The sequence below is a fragment of the Thermobia domestica genome, chromosome 12, assembly GCF_964235325.1.
Source record: "Thermobia domestica chromosome 12, izTheDome1.hap1.1, whole genome shotgun sequence".
Taxonomy (NCBI): Eukaryota; Metazoa; Arthropoda; class Insecta; order Zygentoma; family Lepismatidae; genus Thermobia; species Thermobia domestica.
This window is the reverse complement of record NC_137465.1, coordinates 232401271-232428578: the sequence shown is the minus strand read 5'-3', so window position 1 is coordinate 232428578 and position 27308 is coordinate 232401271. Positions and strand designations below refer to the sequence as shown.

The window sequence follows — 27308 nt, the reverse complement described above, 5'->3', positions numbered from 1 at the left end:
TAGCTAATTATTGCGGAAGAATTTCAATTAATCGATTTCGTCCTGAAGTATTCTGTGTACTAACAGACATTGTTATTTGTCAAGGATGACAGATCATGAAGATAATAGGAAAAAGAAGATACAGCATCCTTGACCATCTTATTCGGCACTCCGATTGGATCACTGTGTTGATAGATGGAAATGCAGAAGGAAAACGGGAAAGAGGAAAACCAAGGATAGAATATCTAGATGCAGTTACGAAGAAGAGGCCTTATCAACGTATAAAATAGCTTTCCCGAGGGAGAAAAATGATTTTAAATTCCCATGTTGCCCACTAACCAATGGTTGAGGAGAGAAAAAATGATGATATTTATTGCGGAAAAAATTAGTTTCGTTCAAAAGTGTTGTGTGTAGCAACAGACAATGTTACCCATTAAGATGTTAACTTATTGACTTCAGTAACTAATGCGGTCAAGATAATTACTTTCGCTGGCAGTTGCAAAGAACAGAATTCACGCTTTCGCTTTCGCTTAAGAGTTATGTTTCCTAGTAATAGATGTTTGTTTATAGCGATGAACTAACGGACATATTAACATTACAATATTATAAAGGTAATCAAGAAAATTATGTTGCTTTTTGTGGAGGTCTGTGTCCCATTGGCCCTCACACCGTGAGTAGAATGTGAATGGAGTTAAGTAGAAGATCAGTTGGTTGTGTCGTTATATCTAACATACTTCCTGGTTGTGGTGTTCAGTTACACCGTGAACTTGCGTAAAGGGCAGAGTGAACATGGGACCTCCACAGAGCGTCATAAGGGCATGTATGCTGTACGAGTTCAAACTGGGGTCGAACGTCCTTTACAGTGGGCCGGAGAATATGCCAGACCTTAGGTAAGGGTGTCGTGATTACGCAGACAGTCCAGCGGTCGATTAACAAATTTAAGTACGGTGCAAAACACTCGAAGATGCACTACGTGCCGAAACACCAACACACGTACAAAATAAAGATCTTCAGGCAGCAATTGAAGCGAACATTGGCCAGACATGTGAGGAACTCTGACCACAATTTAGTGTGAGTGGAGAAACCAGCCGGCAGCACCTCGAATAATTTGGGAAGTACTATAAGTTGGGTTCGTAGGTCCTACATGATTTGACTCCATGCCAAAAGGCAAGGTGAGCAGACAATTGTGTTTCTTTGCTGTCTCGTCTGAGGAAGGAGCCATTTTTGGACAAGGTGTTGACATGTGATGAGAAGTGGATTATGTACGAAGCTCTACGGAGCCGTAATCATTGGTTACCATATCATGAACAGATTCCACAACAGCTGAAACCAACACTGCACCAGAAGAAGGTCCTCCTGTGTGTTTGGTGGACTGATCGCAGCATCGTGCATCAGGATTGCTTCTAGCTGGTTAGAGCATCAATGCAACTATATACTGTCAGCAGTTGAGCCTTGTTCAAGAAAAGATCAAAACTCTGGAACCAGCACTTCTGAATCGCAAAGGGGTCCTCGTGTTACAGCACAACGCTAAGTCCCACGTGGTTAGGATGACGCGGGGCATCATTCTATGCCTTGGATGGGAAACACTATTGCATCCGCCATACTCCCTGGACATTGGATCTTTCTACTATCACCTGTCCCATTCCTTGGACAATAACCTTAGAGGAAGCCAGTTCAAATCCCTGGTAGAGGTGCAAAATGTACTTGATACCTTCTTCGCTTCACGGCCTACTAATTTCTACCACGATGGAATGCGTGGCCGTACAGAACGTTGGTAGAAGGTCGTCGATGCTGATGGGAACTATTTTTATCTTCCAGGCACTTCTTAGATGGCATATCGATGTTGAAAGGTGGCGGGTGTTAAAGCGACAGATCTTTCTTGGTTACCTTTATATAACGCCCATTAGTGTGATCCGAACTTAAATAGTAACTTATCGTAATACAAGTATTGATTTCTTTTTTTAAAAAATGCTTTCTCGAGCTACCGATATGGGGTTTTGTGTTGCTGACAGCTGTCCACTAGATTTTACATTTTAGAGAAAAAACTCTCATGTCACTCAAAATGTCTACAGAAAACTCAAACCATAAACATGGCAATATAAAAAATTGAACTAAAGCATTCTCTATGTATTACTGTAGACATTCTGTATTTTATGATGTATATAGTGTTTATGCCTACAGATCAAGAATAATACCTCACATGAACGAGTGCATCCATGCATCATTTTGAAAATTAAGCCGCAGTTAATGTGAAAACAATGGAAAACAAACACTGCTAGGAGACCCGATATTGCTTTACAAGCTTGATCGCAAAATGTGTTTTTTATGGTAGGATTAAAATATTAGCACTGTCGCTGTGAATTGTACTCTAGTTTCTTTTTTTTTTTTTAATAATATTGTGCATGTTTCAACAATACTGTATAAGTATATATATGTTTCACGAGTTTGAAAATTTGAAATATGATTTCCAACTAGGATGAGGTCATTAGATACGATTATTTTTTCACGAAAAGTATTCTATATTCTACAATATAATTACTTTGTACAGAAACGACTTTTAAACAGTTAGGATGATCTTTCAAATTATCATTATATATTTACAAGTCATTTCTGCCTGAATACTTAATGAACCCGTCAGAAGTACAGTACCATTTTCAACACTCTTATAACACTACCTATTAATCAGTGTTACGATGCATTCTAAACACTCTTTCGTCCTCTGATAGAACAGTTAATGCCAGTTCTGTACATGTTAAACTTTTTGTGATTTGAAAAGAATTAAGGCTTTCGATGTAGCATTCGAAATTCGTACGTATATATGTGAGTGTTATTTTCAAATCACAAAAACTGAATTCTAACAAGAGAGGGTCACGAAGTGGCTGCCAGCGTGAAAAATTAGCTCTATATAAATATGCTATTTTTTGGAATATTGTGATCAAACAAAGTTTGACGCAGCTCGATGTACTGAAATGATTTAAATGTGGTTTGTTACTAGTCGCCAATCTTGTAAATGAAGGTTATTTATTTACTTTTTTTGTATATTTGATATTGCTTGAAATATTGCGATCAAACCAAAGAATGGCATACAAAGGTAACCGTCACGAATAGGTATACGTTACAATATAGTCCCTAACCTTACTGGTGCAGCAAGTCCTTTACGTACGAACTACCTATGATAAAATTAGAAAAATACCAGAAGGTATTCAACTTTTATTTAGCTGTATGAATAGAATGTTAGAGTTGTGTGTTCATGGCATATTCGTTATATTCACGTAAATTATACCGAGAGAACCGTGGGGAACATGCATTAGGAACAAAACATATCTATATGTGTTGTTAGGGAATGAAATAATAGTTGAAGTAAATCGAAATTCAATTGTTCTTTAGTCTTCCTATTGTTTCTAAATACATAATAGAGAACAATAGAGATTTAGATTTGTAGTGTTATGAATGATAAGGGTTTCAAGCGGCCATCTTGGATTCATGGTGGCCATAGATTTTTTAATTAAATTTCTGTTTACACTTTAACCCGCCGAGATTTTGCACAGGATTAGAGAGAGTCGAGACTTGCTTCATTTTCTTTCATTTTACAACAGCTTTCAAACGATGTGCTACTAAACCCCCTTTGCCATTTGAAACTTTTGAGTTGGACCCCGTCTGTGATCATGCGGTGAACCCAAGGGCAAACATTTTTACCCCAAAAAGTGTGCTCTTGAAAATAATGGGATACGTTTCCGCCGAGTTTTCCATTCATATTCAATCGTTTCCGAACAAATGACCTTTCAAACTATTCTGCTAGCTGTGTAGGTTTCCCATTACAAAATATGTTTCAACTCACGATATTCCGCCTGGTGGCAGGTACAACTTTGGGATTCGTCTAGTTATAACATATAAAATGCAAATATAATTTTCTCGTTCGGATCTCAGCGGAGTCACTTGGTGATCCTCCCTTCTAAGTTTTGACCTCGAAATGCTTAATTCTTTCATGGCAATCTGATAGGTATTTTTCGTGACTTCTTTTTGCATCTCCCACTTTTTCAACTTTTATTTATATTAATTTCGGTCAGGTTCTATTTATATATTTACCTCTTGTTTCCTTTTCACATTTTCTTCGTTTATTATTTTAGTGTCCCTCATAATTTAGTTTCATATTTCTTATATTTGATTTCAGTGTAAAAATTTCTTCACATCTGAGACTCTACTTTTTAAATAAACAAATACATCAATGTATTAAAATTGTTTCATTTGTTCCGAACATATTGACAAAAAGACGGTAAAAAGAATAGGTAGGCCTATATATACTGAAAACTGCACGTACCATCTATTATTAATACACGGTTTTACGTTTGACTTCTCTTTTCGGTGTTGAGGGTTTATATCATGTCGATGTACAACAAAATATATTGTTTCAAAAATAAGGTGCGCCTCGAAAATTCAAGGGGATGTTGAAAAATTCATTAAACTTACTCCAAAATAAAGACAAGAGTTACTACGTGCTTCCCTCGAATTTTCTATGGATGTTCAGTTCTTGCAAATATATGTCAAATATACAAAATTGCTCTTACATAATATAGAGTACTTAATGTATCTATCTTAAATTCTATAGTATTATAATTTGTTTACAGTAGTTAATAAGGATATGTGAGTAAATGATTGTTGTTTTATATTATTATAAAAGAACAATTATTTATATGATTTATTTATTTATATTATGTATTTGAGGCAAGCACCAAGAATTTTTTGTTTGGAGGCGTTCAAGTTTCGGGAAGGAAAGTGGTTCCAATAGCACAGGCCACTGCGTCTATGTAGTATCGAACGGATATTATTCTGCACCCAAAACGACTATAAGTAATTGTAATGGAAGTAGTAATTGTACTTCCATTTACACAGACAAAAATCCGTTGCCCGGACAGCGATATATTGTACAAATATACTCAATCCTCTTGCTTACTCTAGAAATCAGTACGGAGCATACGTTTTCCGAATGCTACATAGGCACTGCCCTTAGATGTTACATCATGCCGTTCCAAGATGTCTGCTATCTTTCTTATATTACATACAGATATGTATGCTATCTTCGTCAGCTATATGTTATACACGTCCATTTGTATGAGATCCTGACCACCTATATTGTTCCATATGGAAAGTACGTATAAATGGAACACTCATACAGAAAGTATTGTAAAACATGCGTTTTCAGTTTTACGTCTGCTATACGTTAAGTCCAAAAACTACAGGAATTATGCATGTAACCTATCTTTTTAAGTACGCCACCTGCAAGTTTTTTTCTCAGTGTACAGGAAATACAAATGTAACATACAATTTTACGTAAGCCACATATGATTTTTTTCTCAGTGTATATTTTCAGAAAAGAGAGACATGGTGGCTCAGTGGAAGAGCGCTTGCCTCTGGTAGTTGGGGTCCCTGGTTCGATTCCTAATCAAGTAAGTTTATCATGGAGAACATCGTGCTCGTGGGTCTTCTCGGGGTACTCCCGTTTCCTCCCACTTTCTCATTCCACCAATTGTTTCATCATCATTCACTTGCTTCAATCATCGTCTCACTTAGCCTAACAGTCTTAATCGAGCGACGTTTAACCCAAAGATTTCATTTCATTTCATTTTCAGAAAAGATGATAGAACTATATTGCTTTTATAAGACTGCAGATGATTTGTGAGATTAAATTTTAATGCTAAAAATCATTTCCTTGTTAAACAATTATAGTTTTATTAAGAAAGTATGCAAATGTATGTTGATTTAGGAAGTTTTCGGTGGGTGGGGACCCGGCGCACCTCCCCCTGATCAGAGTATATGCGTATTCGTGACTGTACTTTTACGTCTATCTTTCGCTCCCTTGAAATCGGCCTCTTAAATCTGCCGTTATTAAAAAAATCCTATGGGCGTCCCTGATTTATTTTGTCAATTTAAAAATATATACTTCATTTTCTGCTATGCTATCTGTAGTCCAGCTACAACATTTCCTATAACTCCTCTGTAAGTGTCATAAGTTAATTAGATTCTTTTTACTGACATGTGTATCTATCACCATCTTCTAATAATGTATGTCAACGCTTCGTAACGACATCTCTTATTCATTTCTATACCTTGAAATTTTAGTAAACAGTTTATAATGTACGAAAAGACTTGTAAACGATGTTCCAGATGGAGACACTTAGTCAATGGGGATCTCTGTTAAATAATGAATCGGGGAAGCAAGGAAGATGAATGTATTTGTCGAAAGTGTCGTTACCAGATTAAAATCGTTACTGAACACCTTTGAGAGCTGCATTTTTAAGGCTTTAGCTTTCACTTATTTTAAATATCTAAAAGCAAAACCTATTATTTAGTGGTTAAATAGAGATTTTATTAATCACTACATTAAGTAAAGTAAGCAAGAAGATGGTTGCTGTTTTTCTCAATTTCGTTTTGTGGTTATTCATCCTCCAAGCTGTCAATTTCAGTCCGAGTGGTGACATTTTGCTTTAGACAACGCTGGTTTCACATTAGGACATCATACAACAAAATTTATGCAGTTGGCAAGGAAACATGGATCTTTTGAATGGAGTCTAATTTTTAATCTATTGTTCAGAAACTTATTTTTATAATAAAAAAAGGAAAAAAAGAAATCTTTCAACATAAATTTGGTTATAACTTCTGAAGTGGAATGGTGCTCCTGCACAATTTGGGAGAGAGAAGCAATGGATCGGGTACTGAATCAGGAAAAAAAATATTTGCTTATTTATTGCAGAAAAGATGAAATAAAAAAATGAAAAACATAGTTGTCACTTACAAGAGAAGTGTTAAAAGTTACTTTTTAATAATGTTTGTTCAAAAATGAACAGAAATTTCCAACTATAACGTTTATGTATATTTAGTTTTAGGCAACAAGGAGAATAGTCCGTACCTTATGATAAAAATTGTGGCCAGACTTGTTTCAACTTGTTTTATTTATGCTTTAAAGATATAATAAGTGAGGAGCCCATAGTTAATGGAAGTTTATTTTTAATTTCTGCAAAATGAATGATAAATATTAAGGAAATACAAAATCTAAAACTAACAAAAATAGTTTAATTTATTAAAACAATTATCGTGATAAGTTTTGGGGATTATTAGAGTAACTTTAATAGAACCGGGACCGTTATATGTGTGCTACGAAGTTAATTAATAAGTCTACTTGCCTTTCTTTTGCTCATACCTATAGGAGAGGGTGCAAATGTGGAAGGCAGTTTGTATTTCATTTGTAAAAAAGCAGTGAATCGTTAATTTAACCTCGAAAATTGCCTCAAAATGCCTTATAATGTTAGAAATATGGGACCAAAATTCGGAAATGCAAAAACCATGTACGTAAAAAATTAAAAATAAAAATATTTGACACATGTACTAGCATATTTGGATTTTTTAAAAAACTGAGGGTAATGTGGAAACACCTTAACATTACAGTAAATCAATATGTAAGCACATGAAGTTGCTGGATCATAGTATGTTTTTAATCTGTAGATGAAACAAAGACAACAAAAGATTTTAAATAATTACAAAATTAAAACGCTGAAAGTTACAAAGTAAACGAATTTCGATTCAAGGTTTTGTTGTCAACAGACAAACATGTTATGTAGGTAAGTCCTATTTGCAGAAGTCACAAATACAAATGTCTGTTTCCACACCGGTACACTCATGGTGACTCCATTTCGCACATAATTGACATAGAATCCATAGTTTACCAAGCATTTCTTTCGAAAATGGATTCCCTAAAATATGCACAGGGCGTTTATTTCGGTGGACTCTTCTACTCCAACTGGAAGATAGACTGCAGGTTTTTTTTTAATTGGAGGAGGAACTTTGGGCATTTTTATACTTTTCTTACTGGCCGCAGGCAGCTTCTGTTTAAGTTTAGTCGTACTCTTAGATAAGAATTCTTTGAGCTGATTTTTGTACGGAGACGATGTGAAAACAGCGCAACAACTCGGCTTACGGCCTCTATTCGAAGGCTTCCTCTTCAAAGGGGGTATTTTCATGATTTCATATGGTAACACACAAACTTTTGAAGAGGTACTCGGAACTTTGGGATCCTCTGAAGATGTATTCCGTACGCTTGGAGCCTGTAATAAAAATCGTGGAGACCACTATTTGCCTTTTTCCCGTCTCTTTATCAGTGTCCACTTTGCTTTACTCCTAAGCCTTACCCCTTGCATTACCCCTCTGCCCAACCCCTCAGTTAGGCCATGAATAAAAAGTATTTAACATATACTTGTATGATTCAAATGTGTGTTATCTTCCATAAATTATTTACTAGTAATAAAACAATCAATTGACTTTAGGGTGAGGGAAATATGGAAACTTTTCCGCATTCTTTACACCCACATGTTTCTAAGTTACCCGCACTGTAGCCAAACTGGATTGTACGAGTTAAATACACGTTTTCTTGTAATTGAAATCCACCAATACCTTCCCAATAACTCCATTTCACAATACTCTGATATGTATTACACTACATCTATGATACTTTAGACTTAATAATACTACAGACTTACGTCCAAAAACTTCACGAAAATGTGTAAACAACAATCGACGCAGCACCATTAACTACACAGGCCGACTTCTTCATAGCGTTGTGCCGTGACGAATAGGGACGATGATGATTGTTTACGGCAATCACCGCTAGGGTAAAGCTCTCTGCAGTCAACATACTTTACGTTTCCACATTACTCTCACGTTTTCACATTTGTACCCTCTCCTCTACTAAACAGATTATCTACACTAATTATTTTTCCATTTTTCTGCAGAAATAGTCATTTGCCCCTTTCCATTATCGAAAACAAAAATGGGTTTCCCTTTTTTTTAAAAAAAAAAAAAAGCAAATAGCTTATAATTTCAATTTTAATTGCTTTTAATGCCATAATTTAATTTCAGTTTGTGTTCATGATTAAATTGTATACTTTGGTTATTTCCTATCAAGCGCTTCGGCATAGATAAATTTGACTCTAAACTCTGAACTTCTTACAGAAAAATTTCAATGTGATTTAACGTTCGAAATGAAATGAAATCTTTGAGTTTTGCGTTTGACGCTTATGCCGGGTAGGCTAAAGCAGACGGAAATAATGATAAATGAATGGAATGGTGAAATGAAGGAAGTGGGAAAAAAATAGAATCCCGGAAAACCCATCACACGGTGTAGTAGAATCCCGCACACGGTGTTTGTCCAATACAAAGACCACTTGGCGCGAGCTGGGATCAAACCAGGAATCCATACACCAGAGGTGAATACTCTACAGCTGAGCTACCGCTGCCCCTGATTTAATATGCAACTCTAAAAATGTTTCCTAAGCTATTTATTTAATGAAACAAAATGGACAAATTAAATTTAGTAGCGTAATTAAGTGTTATTACCTTATTAACAGACTTTTAGAAAAAATGTACTAAATAGAACAATATATTAATTTTGGTCTGGTAAAATGAAGGAATGGAATTAAGGCGGAAAACATTCGACGTTCTACCTGAGGTTGAGAATTAAAGTTTAATGAATATTGTGAAAGTACGTAGCTTGCTTTGGAGCAATGCTTTCAGTCGCATTTCTTTATTTTACATAACCAGAAAGAAATCCTCTTTCTAATGCATTTTTCTAAATTTTTGTTAATAATTTCCAAAGTTCCGCACCAACGAAACTATTTTCTTCTTTTCAGTGTATTTTACGAAAGCATTCTTTTAACACATTATTTTTATTTTTATTATATGGTTATTGTATTTTCAAATTTTAATCATCCTTCAATATTTTACAATTACATTGTAGGAGGAAATGTTTTATTTCCTTTTATTACGAATAATGGCCTCGCGTAACGTAATCACTAACGCTCTCGACTTTGGTGCCAGCGTCCCGGGTTCGATTCCCGGTGGGGACACTCGGTCCAAAAAGTGTTAATTTTTCTTCAGTACAGCCATCCTGTGTAAGCTGTTCCTCATTTACACCAGGCATACGCCGGAATGGTACCTAACACATAGGTCCCAGGCCGCTTCCTTCCTTCCCCAATCCTTTCTTCCTTCCCTTTCCTCTCATAGTGTGCTCGGCGAAAGACGTCATCCCTCATATGTGATGGACTAACATGGTCGTAGATGTCGAAAGCACAAAAATCTAATTCCTAATTCCTAACCTTATTAAAAATAAAAATATACTTGCAGTTATGGATATGTAGTGAACAGAAGCATGTGGCCATCAGCAACCTATTAGTTTTCTTTTAAAGTTTGTGTTGTATAATAAAGCAGGCGCTCTATAATTTATTAACAATAAATTTCAGCATTTTACGATAACCTACAGTAAAATTAGTGCAAAAATATTATATTTTCATCGGATTTACAAATCTGTACAAAATTTCAGCTTCACTGCGTAAGCATAAAATTTAAGCTGCAAAATTTGATTACAACAAACAGAAAAACAACCAAACGAAATCATTCTTTAAAAAAACAGCTTTCTCTGATGGTCAGTGCGTGCTTCTATAGCCGAAAATGTATGTGCCTTTACTGGAAATCGATCCTAGAACTACAAGTACTATAATATTACATGCTAATCAATTAGACAATAGAGTGTTTTACTATGGCACATTAAATTTTCAGAATCAGAGGCAAGTTCACCTGTAGTCAGTTACAGTGTATATTTTCTAGAATACATTGTTTGTTGTAACTGGAATTATAAGTACAACCTCATATGTGTGTTTTCTTTTCTTGTTATTTACAGATTTCCTTCATCTGAGCAAACATCCTACAGATGGTCCTGTCATAGCCGAAATCCTTTCCAAGTAAGAAATGAATTACCAATTAACTGTTTCAAACAATTAGAATTAGTTATTATTTTTATTTATTATTTTTTACAATCAATGAGATGTTCACTTATGCTAGGAGAAAAGTGGACTGAAATTTTCGTTTCAACTCGGCCTACATTTTAAATTTCTTGTTTTGAAATCATTTTTTAAAGCATTGGTATACGCAGACATCAAACTTTGTGTATACCAATAGAATTTGTGTTCCAATGTTGTATTTCTATATTAGTATGGTAAAAAGATACAATCATTGGTATACAACTAGTAAAGCGTATTTTTATCAGGTTTTGCACATGTTTTCTTTTTCTCTAACGGCAATATATAATGCAATAAAATGACAGTTCATTCCGAAACTCAATATTCCGTGTACATTGTTTTAAATTGTAGGTTTCCGATGAGCATTTCTGGAAAACAACCTTTTAAAACGGAAATGTCTCCATTTGTAAATTGAGACGATATAAAATATGTGGTACCCCGGGGTAATTATGAGACAGAAAAATAAATTTTAATATATTCGAAAATTACTGGACGTAACCTCATGAAACTTGAATAGCTTAATTTTCCCAGTAATTAATGGAAATACGTAGAGTGAATTTTGTGTATGCTCCAAGTTTCTAGAGAAAAAATCAGTCTTAAAATTACCCCGGCTCAGACACACGATTTTCCGAGTTAAGGACTTACGAGGGTGAAACAAGATGAAATTATTAGACATGGGTTTCTACAGGGTGTCCAATATACAACGCAACCCGGAATTTGGGATAAGAAAACTTTTGGACCTGAAGCGATACAAAAATAATGATTATATCAAAATGAAGCTTTGTTCATGCATATATTTTTAAACTAAAAAGCAACGATTGAACTACATTAGGAAGTACACAGTTTCGCCAGATGTAACCAAAGGTGTAAATAATTTTTTTTGCAAAACATATAAATTGACTCATAACACATACGTATGGATGTTCTGTCGTTAATTTTCAGTTTTTTTAGTTGGAGTAGCTTGGTAACTATGGAGCAGAAAAAATAACTTTTCATTTCCAACCATAACTAATCGGATGAGGCCTCTGTAAGGGGGAACTAGGGAAGTCATAGTTTTCATAAATTAACACTCTGAATGTTCCCGAAGCTTCATACGATCATTACTTCACCAGGACTTTCACCCATACATAGACTCAGAAATCACAGAATGCTCTTCTAAATGGGCTCTACTAGTCAGCTCTGAACTTCCTGCACTAAGTACATGGACAAAGCAATCATCATGGGATGATTCCATCATCAAATCGCACTTGTCTTACCTAATGCATTTAACCAATAATCTAGAGGACAAACCAGACTACTGGCTGTCACATCTGTTGGAGCAGGCGAGTGGCTTAAGACCTTATCATCTTCTTCGCTAGGACTCCATCTGCCCAATGAAAGTTTTCGAATTGCTATAGCATTACGTTTAGGCGCAGAGATTTGCGTACCTCATAAATGTTTTGCTTGCAGGAGCCCAGTAGATGAAAGAACACTACATGGACTTTCCTGTATAAAAAGTGCTGGCAGACACCCACGATATTCCATAGTTAACGAGTTAATAATAAGAGCTCTTATCTTAGCTGGGATATCATCAATACGAGAACCAACTGGATGCAATCGATCAGAAGGCAAAAGACCTGATGGATTATCATTGATACCGTGGAAAAGAGGTAGCCTTGGTCTGAGATTTTACATGCGCCAACACGTTCGCTTCTTCCAATATTCGTTTTTCATCTGTTCAAGCTGGCACCATAGCTAGTAGGAAAAAATTGAAAAGAGAAACAATTATAGTAAACTAATTGACAAATGTATGTATAAAGGTAATCGTGGATATTCTTTATTTGCCTCAGATAAAATATACCAATTGTATTCCCTTTACTAATCTTAACTGAACAAATATGGAATTTTAAACCATAAAGATAAATGCTGGCTGAATGATCGCTAACTTTATGAACTGCGAAGTTAAGAAGTGTCTTCTAATAAAAGGAAAAAGTGATTTTAATGAAAAATGTAACAGAAGAATATTCTCAAGTCAAACTTAGTAAACATGGCTGCTTCTAAATATTTAACATCTTAGACCTTCTTTTCATCTGGTAGCTATGATATTTAAGAAAGAAACGCAATCTGTTTATGAAAAGAATTATCCGCTATGAACTAGAAAATACACACAGAGCACAAAAGAAATCTAATCACTATAAAAGGGTACAAGATTCGCTTCTTTTAAAACAAACAACACGAAACATAGTCCGCTCTTTTTGTTACCAAGTGAAATACGAATGCGTGTGTTGGGGTCGCGTCTTGTCTCAGCGTCTGAGAGAAGCAGAAGAAATCTCTATTTCCCAGAGGTTTCGTTGCCGACATACCGTCTTGCATGCACACTTGTCCCAAAGGACGTTTCACGAGCAAAAATATTGCCTACGCTCTCACCTCTGTTTCCATCTAGTAGGTTTACAGATGGTCTGGTACAAACACAGTTTCGGAAACGGAAATACAGTAAATAGTAGATTTACACACACACACAACAGGGAGTACACGGAAATGAATTCTCAGTAGATACAGTCTCTCACCTTCCAAACTTATGGTGGTCGCGGTGCCTCAGTGATAGAGCGTTCATCACTGGTGCGTGGAGTCCCTCGTTCGATCCCAGCTCGCACCAAGTAAACCTTGTGGTGGACAAACACCGTGTGCGTGGATTTTCTTTGAGATCTCCCGTTTCCTCCCATTTATTTATTCCACCATTCCCTTCATTTCTCATCACCATCATACCCATTAGCCTAGCCAGCATAACGTGGAACGTAAAGCATAATTATTTCATTTCATTTTTCAAACTTATGCAACTCAGCGTTTATGCGTGTTTGCACAAAGTGTACTTTGTGGTGGACAAACACCGTCTGCGTTGGTTTTTCTGTGTTTCCCGTTTTCTCTCACTTGATTCATTTCATCGTTGCATTCATTTCTCATCATCATTACCTCCTTTTGCCTAATCGGCATAAACGTGGGACGAAAAACTGAAAGATCATTTTCAATGTTTATGTTCAGTCTTTCAATAGTAATCTTGTACAGATAAATGTTTTCCGTGCAACTGTACAACCTTTTCTCTATTATAACAATCAAGAGTGCAGCTAGCGTCACCTATTAACAAGTCTGTTTATATGGGGGACTTGAGTGACTCACATACTGTGACGTTTGTCACTTATTATTATGATTCTTAATTTTCTAATGAACAGAAATAAAAGTACAGAGTGAGTCAAGGTTCTACATTACAATGCTAGAAGATTGATTTGGATTTAAAACTGGATAAATTTTTGATTATTTATTAATTTTTTGATCAGTTAATTTTTATCCTTGATTGAAATTTATTGATTGAAATGCATATATGCAAATTCTTTGTGTAATATATATAATTGAAGCTATTTCAACCAACCTTGGTACACATATGACTCACAATTTTGAAAAATTTAGTGTCAGAATAAGGCCCCCTAGCATAGATTGCCATTCGTCCCAGAAAATCCGGGACCGTCACGAAATCGGGATTTGCGTCCCGGCCTTCCAAAATACTTCTCGGTACGCTTAAATGTCCCGAATTTCAGCCAAGAAGAAAGGAAGAGAATATTTTAGTTTACTTTTTTTCACATTATTAGGTACGTATACATAACTATTCTCTTGAACGTATGAATATGACAATTCAAAAGTTGGGAAATAAACTTGAATCCATAAAACAGGAATTTAATTAAGTCCACGATTTACGTACTTCGACATTGAACAAAGTATTCGCTTCATTGGGCCAGGAAAAAAGGTTTTACTGCTCAATGTTATTATTATTGTTAGTACTCTGTTTTAATCTGCATCTTGCTTCTAAAATATTTTAATCAACAATCTTGATCGACATTTTTGGTAATTTTCCGCTGACCATTCAAGAAGAAAAACATATTGTTTTAATTAATAAAACTGAACAGATAGTATTGCAAAAATGTTGGAGTATTTTGTTTGAAAAAAAATAGAAGCTTATGAGGTGGGGGAAAACAGATTCTGAAAGCAACGAATCATAACAGATTCTGACAAACTAAAAAAATAGCTTTCCAGGAGGGGGGATATCTGCTTCCGTTTGCTCAACCAGGGAGAAGGTCTACTAAAATGATTAAAATGTGATTAGGTAATACTTGAACAACTATGTAATGGAAGAAAGTAAATTAGTATATAACACTTCTTTTCATTTTTATCATTGCAAAGATTCTCGTAATTTAGTAGAGTCCTGGATTTTCATTTTTGAAATATGTCAACCCTATCCTAGCGCCATCAGATGGCAGTGAGAAGGGGGAAGATATGAAAAGCATTCTTAAACCATATATTTTAAATCCCAGCCGCTTTACTCTACAAGAAACCAGTAATAAAAAGAACATTTGCCTGAGGAATTAAAAAAAATGTCGAATTTATGAGAAATGTTCCAACATTACCTAGATGCCACATTAACCACTATGATCTTCAGAAATTGAAGGAAATATGTGGCCCCAATATTAATCTTTGTACGGCCTTCCTGTGTTGTTACTTCACTTCATTTCTTTGTAATTAAATAGATAGTTGAGTTTTACTCTCTATACTTTCACAAACTAGTGATTTAATTATAACATTTGAAGATACATAACTGCTATCTATAACAATTTTCGTTCCACTTAAGAATGTTTTTCCTTCTATTGTACACACAAAAGCACTTCATTGACTTCTGTCCTTAGCCAACTGGATTCAGTTTCTACTTTATACTCCTATTTTTGCGAGATCCATTTTAATATTGTCCTCCCATCTGAGTGTAGATCTTCCTAATAGTCGTTTTCCAATTGCATCCAGTTAAAACTTTAAAAACATTCCAACTTTCTTCCTTTCTGGCTAAATGGCCTGTCCATCTGAGCTTACTAGACTTCAAGACCTTAACAAATCCCTGTTCCTATTTGATTTTCATTTACTTTCCAGTAAAATTTCGGACTTCACTGCTCCATTTCCTTCCCATCTAACTTACTGAACTCCTACTAGGGTCATTCTATATTTCTCTAACTCCCTCACTACGGATTTTAACGCTCCTGCCCTATAAAGATTTCTTACATTCCACGTTCCAAATCTCATGTCGATTTTACTATGGTGAGATATTGTCAAGTTATCAGTCCTGGCCGAGTATTCTGTGAATGTTTCTGAACAAGTGTTTTTGTTTTACATGATTAGGTTGTTACCTCATGCCAAAGCTCCCAAGTTGGAGGACCTCCATTTGTCGTCTGTCCGCGACTGCTTATTCAGTATATTTGCAGCTAAGCTCTATATGTAGATAACTTCTCTTCGATCCTCAACCTGAGGACGCGCTATGATATGATGACAGGAATCCACATTGTACGGTGTATTAGTCGTCTTACCAGAATGTGAGGTGTAGGTCGTGTACTGTGACTGAGAACACACACTGAGTTAATCCTCCAACCTGCACGTGCATGTCTGGAGAAGTACATGGAGCCGCTACTATCTACGAGAAAGATGCGCCGCCGATCAATGAATACTTTCGCCCACTATCACGACCATCTTAATAAAATGCTATGGGGCTACATTTTGGTTCAGTCGTGATGTCACAACGACTAGGTACAAACAGATTTCTGCGAGCGGGTGGACGACATTTGTTCACGTGAGTTAACATCTACTGGTTAAATAGTGACTCCGTCTTTCGAAAATATTTTGTATTTCTGGTGGTGTTAAGTAAATTGTCATTACAAGTTCTTATACTTATAAATATAATTCGGAGGCAAAAATGTATTTCCTTGGTGTATTCCTAATTGTAAAGGGAAATACCTAAACAGTCTAAAAATGAATGTATTTAAATTTCCACTTGAAGAGAATCTACCATAAAAATGGTTCCACACAATTTACAGTTACGACCTTATACGCAATCCAGATGGGTGGATTCTTTTTTGTAAAGATAGTCATCAACAATAGCTACTAAGATATAATATTAAACAGTGGTTGATTTTTATTTATTTATTTAGTTTTTTTAAACAAATTAAGAACTAATATTAGAAGAAATTAAATGTCGACTAAAAGCAGGGAATTCGTGTTATTATTCAGTTCAATATCTTTAGTCGTCGCGAATTCTGTCGAGGAATTTGAAGCTTAAAATATATAAAACAATAATCATTACTGTTGTTCTGTATGGTTGCGAAACATGGTCACTTACTCCAAAGGGGAAACATAGATTGAAAATGTTTGAGAACAGGATCCTGAGATGAATATTCAGACTCAAGAGAAACGATAATGGGGAATGGCGGAAACTTCATAACGACAAAGTACATAATTTATACGGTTTACCCAACATTGTTAGAAACATTAAGTCTAGGAGGCTTAGATGGGCAGGTCATGTAGCTAGAATGAAAGAAAGTAGGAACGCTTTCAAAGTTTTAACTGGAAGACCAATCAGAAAACGACCATTAGGAGGACCTAGGAGCAGATGGGAGGACAATATTAAGATGGATCTCGCAGAAATAGTAATACAAAGTAAAAACTGGATCCAATTGGCTAAGGATAGAAGTCAGTGATAAGCTTTTGTGAACGTGACAATGAACCTACGGGTTCCATAAACCATAGAGTTAGTTAGTTAGTTTATTTGGTTTTTAATTACGATATAAATCGATTTTCTCAGCATTGTTCACAGACAAATACAAAACTTTCAGATTTTCCATATTCTTAAAATAGGCAGAATGTCAAATTATTCTCCGTTTAAATCCAATAATTCAGAAACTATGTATAATAATGTCATACACTCTTCTCTCGTAATAGGCAAAGCTATTATATACTGACATCTTCCTCATCATAACAATAATACTATTATTTAAGTATCGGATCAATAAAGCAGTAGCTTGAAATAGATATATATAAATATTAGCTACTTATGTTCTCTTTTCAGCACACAGACATACATATGTATTTATAGATTAACGTGAGTAGCAAACCAATAAGGCTCTCAGTAATAGAGTTTGTCTACTGCATCAATAGCAAAACCGCTAACTATATAGCTGGGAGGGTGCTCATGTGTACCAGTGTACCAATATTCCCTATGGTAGTGAAAAAAGTAATTTTAAAAGAATAATGGTAATTCAATTTGTATATATATATATATGTGTGTGTGTGTGTGTTTGTGTTTGTGTGTTTGGACATTCACAATGGACAGACAGCGGCAATACTTGTGCAATATTTGTTTGACATTAGAAGCAACAGCAGCAAATATGAATAACGATGCTGTATTTTCTTTGAAACAAGCTTGTGAATTGATATGATGTTGCTTAGATACAAATGTATTTTTTCATTTGTATAACCATTTCAGGATGAGAACTCCTGAGGGGACGGAAGAAACTTCCCCCACTTAAGATATTTGGAATAAATTCCCCACCCAGTAATAAGTTATTGGGGTGTGAAAAAATGTCACAGTTCTCACAAGGAAAGGATATGAACGTGTCATCCTAATATACGAATCAAACCTAGCCCATTCGATAAACATAACAAAGATATGTTAATGCACAAAAAATTAAGTGCTATGGACAACGGAGTATGTCCCTGGGGCCCATTAACCCCGTTACTATAAAGAAAATCGTAGACTTGCAGTGAAATAGCTGTTAAATCAACACTTTTTGTTAGAAAGCCATAATTTATAGTTCATTCTCTTCAACATAAAACAAGCTTTCTAGAGGTGCTTTGTATTGGTGCCTGTAACGTACCTGAATTGGGAAAATCGGTACAATGTCAGAAAAATTCCCCTCCAGAAATCCCTCCTATCCACTTTGGCCTCCTCTGGAGTGGACCTGGGTAAAAGCATATAATCCAAATGTATCTCAAAAATAGCATTGAGATTAGGAAATGGATGTACTAAGTTTCGTTTTGATAGACGGAATAGGTATGAGGGAAAAGGATATATACCAATACGCTCTGTGCATGACCTTTTCTTATCAGTAGTTGGGAAATTAATTACAGTAATTCATGTATAATTAACAGGTGAACTAGTGATATGGGAAGTCAGTGGCGTACGCAAGTAAAGTGTTCAAACATTCAATCCTATATTCTTTCATGACAAGTATGATTTATATATAGACCCTATATAGTCAAAAGTTTTCGACCGGGTTCGATCCCAGCCTCCGCCAAATGAACTTTGTGGTGGACAAACACCGTGTGCTTGAGTTTCCTCGGGGTTCTCCCGTTTCCTGCCACTTTTTCTTCATTCCACCACTTCATTCATTTTTCATCATCATCGTCTTCTTTAGCCTCACCGGCATAACCATGGGACGTAAAACTTAAATATTTCATTTTATTTTTCAAAAGTTTTCGAACACCCCTGATTTGTGGAAGCATTTACTGTAATCTTATCATTTTGGCATGAGAACATTACCACCTTGTATCAGATGTACTTCTGCCTAAAGCATAGAATTTGAATTGAGATCTGATATGTACTATAGATGATATGTTATTTATAATTCTTAAAATTGAAACCAAGACAGACAATTTGATACATATATTACATAGCATAAGCAAAAGTGTGGAAGAGGAGGGAAGAAATTAGCTTTTTAAAACTGCAGACATAGAGGGCCAATTAAGTGACAAAAATGTGAAAAAGAAAGTAGTTTTCCAAATTTTGCAGTTACCTATACCTTATAGATATCCTGGCTTTAAAAAAAGCTTTGAAAAATGTTTACGAAGGCCAATATACATTCTTCTTGGTTCAATTGTCGCTCAGTTGATGCGTATATGTAATGCTCGTCGTTACTATTTCAACGAGCAGCAATGGACCATACGAAACTATCGTAAGCAATTTGTAAGTATGATATTTTTGGCGTTTTAAACCTTAGTATATGAACAAGATATAAAAAAACTGCAAAATTTGAAAAGCTACTTTCAAATTTTTTGTCTCTAACTTGACCCTCTATGTCTACACTTTGGAAATGACACTAATACCCATGTCTTGCCTCACCGTTCACATCTTTTGCTTATACTATGCAATATATATACTAAATTGTCATTTTTGGTTTCGATTTTAATAATAATGATTTGACAGATCATCTGCAGTACCTCTCAAATCTCGATTCAACTGTCGTCGAATTTGATGCTATAGGCAGGAGTACCTTTCATGCAGGGCGGTAAAGTTCTCGTGTCAAAATAATAGAATCACAGTAGATGCTTACAAAAATCAATGGATGTTCGAAAACTTTTGAGCGGTATTATATATATATATATATATATATATATATATATATATATATATATATATATATGTGTGTGTGTGTGTGTGTGTGTGTGTGTGTATGTATGTATGTATGTATGTATGTATGTATGTATGTATTCTAAAGTAATAAATTTATTATTTTTCCATAATATCTTATTATTATAAATCCCAAACCCTCTCTCGTACGTCACTGTGGAAAGACAAAAATAACTAGAACTTTTATGATCTGACAACTTTGTATATATAATTTCACATTATTTAATAACTACGAATATTCATTTATGTGAACTCTGTCAAAGCATTCCAATGAAAACAAGTTTTTTTCCTCGTGCTACGTACAATTCGATTGTGATAATTTGGCACAACCCGTGGTAATTGTTAATTATTGTTTACATAATGTAATTTTATTGACTTCTGAAACAATTTTTTATTGAATTTCGAGATAATCACAGATATACGTATATATCTCATTATCTTAGTAATAACTTTTGACTACTGGCTAGCACGTGAGACTTTGTGTATATGGTCTCGGCTTCGAATTTCAGTTTAAACTACAGAACTACCGTCTGCCTCCCATATAGCCTCTGTGCTAAAAAAAATCTGAAACTCACAGTTTCTTTGATTTGAATTCATGTTTCTTAAATATAACAGATTCGATAGAAAAGTGAGATATTTGGATGAAAACTCAGATTTAGTTAAAAAGAGAGAAATTTGTTTAGAATGGGATAAAATTGGTTTAACAATGAAGGATCTGCCTAAAGAAATATCAAACAGCGAAGCTTTCTTAAATTTAAATAAGATGCTTTATTAGCAGTGCATCTCAATCGAGATCACTCCCCTTAATAACATCAAATGCTCATAAATCGAAATTAACCATTAATATAACTTCCAGTTTATTCTCATTCAGTGCTCCCCATTCACTGAAAGTTGTTATCCTATGTAACCATGTTCTTCTACAAATACGCGTTATTCAGAACCCACTACAACACAAACTTACTAAAGAATTTTCGTTATGTATTGTTAGAAAAGAACGTTTTTTATGCCTACCCAAAAGGCCATGAATAAGAGGGCCACTTCAACATTAGATAGTTCCTTGCGACTTCAAACGTAGGTTTATGGTAAGATTACAAGAGGTAGGGTGTCATTCTGGTGAATTGTCGATTACGGTATTCTGAGGTGTCAGTAGTCCATCGGCGTACACGATTTGATTCAGAGGATTTCGGAAGTAGGTATGAACCTCAGTGTTCCCACGACGAACTAGGTACCAATACAAGAGGCTCATTTGTATCTCCCTGACTGACATAATCAAAACCACAAATGCAATCAGAGAAACACTGATACCCACGTAAGAGCTTAAACACTCTCGTAACAATCTAGGAAGATCTAATTCTTACGTTGATCTCGCACCACTGTTCCTTACACTTGATTATCACTGAGAACGTTTTGTACTGCACGAGAGACTGTAATAGCAAAGCGAATAGCGGCGTGACCATCTCAATAGAAGGCTTTTATCGTAGCAGCTGACACCACGCTAAGGAATGACATATAGGCACAGTGTGCTGGGCAGAGTTGGCCAGCTCAACACGAGAGTTAAGCTGTGTTAAGAGTGCATTCTCGTAAGTTATCTATCTATCTATCTATCTATCTATCTATCTATCTATCTATCTATATATATATATATATATATATATATATATATATATATATATATATATATATATATATATATAGAGAGAGAGAGAGAGAGAGAGAGAGAGAACTAACAAAAATTCATTTCCTTCTCTTTTGTTTTTTAACTAAATCTCTCTTTTCTCCTGTATCTCTCACTTTTCAATCAAATTTCTCTCTTTATTATACATGTGCATCCTTTTTTTTAAGAAAAGAGAAAAACAATTTTCTGGTTTTCCTAACTTCTCTCTTTTCTACCAAATTTGTCTTTAACCAATCAAATGTTTCATTTTCCAACCAAATGCGTCATTTTTCTGTATTCTGTAAAAATTCTCTGTATCTACGCAAGTGATTCATTTTCCTATCAAATATATTAGTATTAACTAGTTTCTTTCAAGTGAAAAGTTTCTTTCGAATCAGATTGTCCTTTGCAATCAAATAACTTTTCAACCAAATTTCTTTTTAACAACAATTTATTTCTCCAACCAAATTGGTAGTCTCGGTGGTTTCAAACTAAACTTATCGTTTTCCATGCAAATTCTTCTCTGTCCAATTACTTAATATCAAGCACAAGCTTAATATTTGAATTTAGTGTGCTTGGCAGTTTGTACTTTCGTTCATCGGTTTATATTGCAGTTACAGATTCCAGTCAGTTCAATGCATGCGTATAAGATAGTAGAAAAAGATAGGCACGTCGTACACGTGACAAACTATTCTTTAATCATTCTAAGATAAATACAGCAATTATTAATATTCTGGGTGGAATTGTTATAATATTACCTCGCTTTACTGTACTCATTAATATGTTACCATAGCCCTGCTTGGACTTAGCATAGAAAACATTAAATTATCTTTTTTTTCTCTTTTTCGCGTAACAGCTTCTTGATGTTAAAATGCATTCAATTTTGGTATTATATGACTTTTGTTTTAATATTTTATCTTAAAAATTGTAGCATGTAAGATTATTATAAAAAAAGATCATTTAAAACTAGCGCCACTTGTGATAAGTGGCTAAAATAGGAACTACTATTTCTGGAGGTTGTTAACTGACCACCTTCTGGTCATTGGAAATTGAATGAAACGACGAGAGCACATGCTCCTATTATTAGTCGTAAATGGTGTAATATCATGGAAAGTTCCGAGACACTGTTATATTACGTTTTGTAATTTAGTGAATTCTGATATTTCGATATAGCCTGGATAAGTATTAATGATATTTTCTTGAAAGTGACTAACATATTCATATGGAGTTGAATAGGTGCCAAAATTGAATACTTGTTTGAGCTATATTTGTGTTAAAATTGTCTAGGAATGAAGTTTGCAATTTCTAAGGCTATGTTTGACAGACTAAGTAATTGTATCAATGATTGTGAAGCTTTTATTTAATATTTCCAAAAGTGTTACCGGTACCAGAAATAACTTTTATTCTGTGGCAAAAGATATTACTACGACTGATTCAAGGGAATATTTAACAGTGTTTGGCGTAATTCATCGATGGATTATATAACAAGAATTTACTGTATGGGTTACTACATTTATTTATAGTCTAGTGTGATTTTGAATATAATCATTCTACGTATTTGTGTGCTAATAGATTTAGTGATATTTGTGCAAAATACATTAAAAGTTTGAAATCACTATCGTCACCACGCTTTTTGTATTTCTAACGCACTCACCCAAATTCCATTATAATGACAGTTTTCTTTTAATAATTTGTGTGGGTTTAATACCCTGCACCAACGGCGTCTAAATTATTACAAGACGTCGGCACAAAATGCAAAATTAGTTCTGAAGTGGAAATGCTATCTTTTCGCGGCTACCAAACTATTTCCAGTGGATATTCAAACTTTCGGAGTAGTCGTTTCAGCTCGTTGTTATTATACTGAGCTAATCCACTAAAATTTTGTATACGATACAAAGCATCGTTCTTCTTTTCTTTATTCTTTTAAGAGGGAGAACTTTCTCACTTGTAAACTGTTGTCAGTCGCTTGGGAACCAATATTGCTCTTCGGAATCTCCAAACGGAAGGTACTCGTCGATATATGTTCTCACTCTAGGGACACTTCACAAACTCAAAGAGTGTATATGTATGGTCTCTTCGTTTAGCACTGTAGGTTTGTTGGACGAATGTTTATTGCCTGCTGGAAGCAGAAGAATTCCAACTCGTAAAAGCTTTAGTTCATTTCCCTTCTCCGATTTCGAAGTGTTGCTTTTTATATATCTCTCTGGAGGTTGTAGGAATTTTATTTGCTTCAAGTTTATAGTACAAACCGAGATTTACACTATTATTTCTATTTGTATATACTTCTTTGTTTGAGAATTGTTTCGATTCTAAAAGCGCAACGAAAAAGTCGATGATGAGACTACAAACAGCTGAGCTATTCTTGGAGTTCTAGTAGCTAGAATACAGGGTTAGCTGCACGAGGTCCAAGACACGATTCCCGGACAGAGAGCATCGAACGCATCAGAGTAGTTTAGATTCCGCTTCAAACAGTAGATCTCGTCGAATATACCTTTGTTGCTGATAACGAGCGTAAGTACCAATAAAATATATGGCACATTTGTTACTTTCTCGATGGGAATGTAATGCCTTTGACTACGTCGGTGCTCCGAGGCTCAATCACCCATTGGAGGTTTTTAATGGATGCTGATCACCCACTGAAGTTTTGAGTTCGAATTGACTTCGAAATTACACTCCCATGCGTCGAATAATAAAACCAAACTATAGTGCATGCGATCCCAGGTTAAATTATAGATAAGGATGCATATGTGTAGAATAATAGTTTCCCAATACCTATTTTATACTCTTCAGGTTTACGGCATATCGAGGATCGAGCGATAAAACATAACAAAGATAGTAATAATCCGTGAGTGTAATTTTGTTTAATTTTTTCTTCTAAGAACTTAGTGTTTGATGTTGTTAATTTTGTATTTTTAAAAATTTGAAATGCTTTACTTAAACTACAAAACAGTCTAATCACTTTCTACTTTCACTAAAATTATTCTCAAGTGTTCTAAAGGTTTGACTGTAATTTACAATTATTATTATAATTTTCTGTCTCCTTCTTTTCGTCAATATTGCTAAACACGTTTCAAATTCACAAGCAAAATTTTAATGTTTAGGAATTTTGTTTAATATAAAGTAGGAAATCGTGTTAAAATAATTTCATTTATTTATTTTGCCTATGCAATTTAAATATAATTTCACGGATCATTTTATTTCAGCAGTCTTGATACCAGTTGAGCTACTCAGGAAGAATTTGGAAACCATTGCTCTATTGAATCTAATTTTAAAAATACGGGACATTAGTCCCGAAGTCTGAGCATCCATTGAGAAACTTAAAAAGTCGGCTCTTATACTTTGACGCTCAAAAGAACAGATAATGGTTAACATCTTTCTATGTTTTAAGTTCTAAAATGTTAATCAAGTGCATTCCTATCTGGTAGACCACTATAGATATAATACAATTCTAAGAGAGGATATAACGTTCGTTATATCACCAGAAGCAGGTCTATCCTCATCACATCTGTATTACTTAAAAACGAAGAATAAAGAAAGGAAACAATCGGAATCACAGGCCAGTCGTCGTATTACAACGAACACTGAGAAGAAACGAATTGTTAGCAACGTCTCCTCTCACCTTACTAGCGTCAATTATTCATTCGCAGTGACACTACAGTCCTCCCGTATTTAATCTACTCCCCACATGCATTGCTGCACAGTGTTGTAATGACCAGCAAAGTGTTAATTTGGAGTCTGAAGTCTGCAGTTTTGCCAATCACTAGAATCTAGACGTGGGATTATTTTCGCTGTTTGCTGAGTTTTGTTCTTCTATGCCCTTTCTATCTCCAAGAGTATTAGTCACTGTTTCCTCTTCCTTTCTGCTTCAACTCCATAATAGGTAGCCTTTCGCTTATGCTATGTGCCAGAAAGTAACAATTCTCATATTTTCCTGTAATCCTTGGAAAATTACAGTGTGGGTACCTGCGAGATAGATTGTTAGAGCCGACTAACATTTTGCGAAGCGGTGTTCATTCTCTTTTCATATTGCAGAGCTTCGGTAAGAATTACATATGAATGCCAGTGTCTTCAGCCGTGATCGGCTTGACTGATGTCTTCTCTTAAAGACCTTACCTTTCCAACTCAATCTAAAATTGCTGGTGCATATTAATACGCAATACTCAAATGTTTCTATATTAACAACAAAATCCTTAAGAAGTAAATTAGTCAATAGAGCTAGAAATTATTGGTGCAACATTTTGGTTTTGAAAAGGGTACACAATTTTGGGTTTAAAAAATAGGTGTAAAACTGTGTAAAGAAAAGTGCAAATGCAAATATTCATATAAACAATACTGAAACTAATTACATAAAAGATAAGAATTACAATTTCACTCCTATTTTAAAAACGTCTGTCAAAAACCAAGTTTCAAACCAGAATATTATAAAAGTTACAAACCCAGAAAATTGTTTGAATATGTAGATACTATTTATTTAATATTAAACGAATTCACAAGTCCAAGAAGCTATTAAAATAGATAACATTTAACATCTGATGTTTTTCAGTTTCTGCATCCGTTTGTTTAATGTATCCGTTTTTTTACACTGCATTCATATATATTACAATTTAAATAGAATATTTTTTATCTATAAATTGGAACATATTTGACATTTTTTTTTACAGACTGATAAACATCAAATTCTGAACAGGTAGTTTTCCAGTGAGGCTGGATCTCCAATCATTAAGTAAATATTTGTATGTACAAAACCACTGAACAATACCAATTGGTGGTGGTCGGTTTGATGTGCCATCTCCCTCAACTTTCTATTCTACAGCTTCTGCCTAACAGAACTGAACTGAAGCACTGCACTGTCGATCCTGTTCATATTGCATGCCCTGCACGTTATGTTTTCCTTGTTTAATTATTACAAGAATAAAATGCGACAAAGAAGGCAGGAAAAAGATTAGAAAAGTACAAAAAGATAATGACATCCAGGAAAAATGGAAGAAGTTGCTAATATTTACAAAGACTGTATAAAAGCTGCAACTAAAGTAAAGTTAGGAGCGATTACTTAAAGATTAGTTTGCATTATGTGGCCCTCATACTGTTTTTCGGCCCTGTATGTCCTTGGAATCACGTCCTACAACTATGAGTACTACATATTCTGATTTAGTTTGTTCCATAGATACCGAAATCTGAATAAAAATAGGGTCTATCATTTCAAAAATACAAGTCGGGCCCTGTGAGACCAACACATTTTGACTGGCGTGGGCTTCCGATACTTATGTTGATGTCCTGCAACTTTTTACTTTGACATTTTCAGCCAAACTCATTCTAACCGAGATATTTAGCCGTTCCTGAACTTTTGAGAAGCACTATCTATCTATCTATCTATATATATATATATATATATATATATATATATATATATATATATATATATATAGGATGTTTCAAAACATTAGGGAGGTGATTCCTGACACCAAGATAAGACAAAAAGTATAGATCAACCTTGGTGCACAAATGCTTCCTTTCGGAGTTATAGGCTACCGAAAACATGAAAAAATAAATTTTAAAGGTTCATAGCTCCAAAACTATACGACCTATC

General features: G+C 34.8%; 1 protein-coding gene across 1 annotated transcript in view; it reads left to right on the top strand.

Moving 5' to 3' along the window:
- The window catches only part of LOC145667119 (neuropeptide F receptor-like), a 483223-nt gene that overhangs the window by 96228 nt on the left and 359687 nt on the right, over positions 1–27308 (top strand). The window contains exon 2 of the mRNA XM_081734863.1: positions 10703–10763. The gene's annotated coding sequence lies outside the window, so the exon portion shown is untranslated. The remainder of the gene's footprint in view (positions 1–10702; positions 10764–27308) is intronic.